This window comes from Cyprinodon variegatus, unplaced genomic scaffold (assembly GCF_000732505.1).
Source record: "Cyprinodon variegatus isolate N-32 unplaced genomic scaffold, C_variegatus-1.0 Scaffold860, whole genome shotgun sequence".
Taxonomy (NCBI): Eukaryota; Metazoa; Chordata; class Actinopteri; order Cyprinodontiformes; family Cyprinodontidae; genus Cyprinodon; species Cyprinodon variegatus.
Window position 1 is genome coordinate 136,021 of NW_015151313.1, and position 1,255 is coordinate 137,275.

A 1,255-nucleotide genomic window follows, 5' to 3' on the forward strand; every position below is an offset into this window, starting at 1 on the left:
TCATTTTTCTGTAGTTGATACTGTAAATATTGAGTTTGAATTTTGAAAGGTTGAATTTTTTTATATGCAGATTTTTTTAACACTCAAAAATTAAACTGAAAAATAAGTATTGAAAATGTAATCACTTTGAAATAGTAATGTGAATTTTTAGCTTGAAGAGAAAATGAAATTTCAACTGTGTAGAAATAATGACAATTAATTTCTTTAGGTCAAAAATGTGTTCTGAATATATTTTAACACTGAAACAGTAAGTACAAACATACAACATTTAAATTTCAGTGGCATTTTTAATTGAAATCGCATCGACACAGATTTACTTCCACACAGTCGGTCGTTTCTCTGCTTTAATAGGTTCTAAAAAACCCTTCAGAGATCAACTAGGCCAAAATTCTCCTATATTGGATCAGAAGCTGCTTCTTAACTGTTTCTCTGTGGTTTAATGGAAAAGTCAGAACTTCTGGTTCTGGTAAAGGTTTGGTTACAGAGATACAAATAGAGTTGAACATCAATTCATGATGGAAAGATGAAGATTAAAGGTTAGACCACCTTGATGGGATGGTTGAAGCTTTTGTATCTGTTTGTTCTGGATCTGTTTTTAGTATCTTCACTAATACTGATGAACATCTGGAAGCAATAAAGGTTCATTACCTTCTTCTACTGGGTGGAGCAGACTGATGGTTTAGCTGCGGGGTTGTCAACGTTTTTTAGACTCCAGAATGATGGAGAGACAAATAGAGGAGCCATGTTTCTCCTGCTTAGTGGACTGTGTGCTCCATCCTCTTCTTCAGCTCCTTCATAAATGAAAGCAAAGCATCCTCAGAGTCTTAACCTATCTGCATGTGATGTTTCTCTAGTCAAACCAACATACCTCCAAACATGTGTGGATGGATTCTGTTCCAATGTGATCCGACTGCTAGAACACTGCTAGCTGTTCAACCTGCTTTCCCTGTAAAAAATAAGACAAATTAATCTACAGAATTTCCTCGACACCAAGTTGAAATCTGGGGCAGGGTGTTGTTTTCATCATAATCTTAGTCTTTCTGTGTTTCAATGACTGTTGTCGTGTTAATAAAGTCTTACTCCGTGTGTTTTCTGTTCCAGTCTTCCTCTGTGCCGTCCTCAGGTGGGGACTGGGAAGCTCCTCACCATCCTGGATGTCCCGGTTCCTCACAGGAGTTTTGCTTTTGGACGTCCACAGTGTCTGAACATACATGAAAAACTAAGTGAGGCCACCTGAAATGTTAACTATATATTT

General features: G+C 37.0%; 1 long non-coding RNA gene across 1 annotated transcript; it reads right to left on the bottom strand.

Annotated features, from left to right (window-relative positions):
• Positions 1–391: 391 nt before the first annotated feature.
• Positions 392–1,225, bottom strand: LOC107099335. Its single transcript, XR_001481943.1, has 3 exons — positions 1,081–1,225; positions 869–946; positions 392–791 (listed from the first exon to the last, which is right to left on the bottom strand). It is a non-coding gene; the product is annotated as an uncharacterized LOC107099335 (long non-coding RNA).
• Positions 1,226–1,255: the final 30 nt, after the last annotated feature.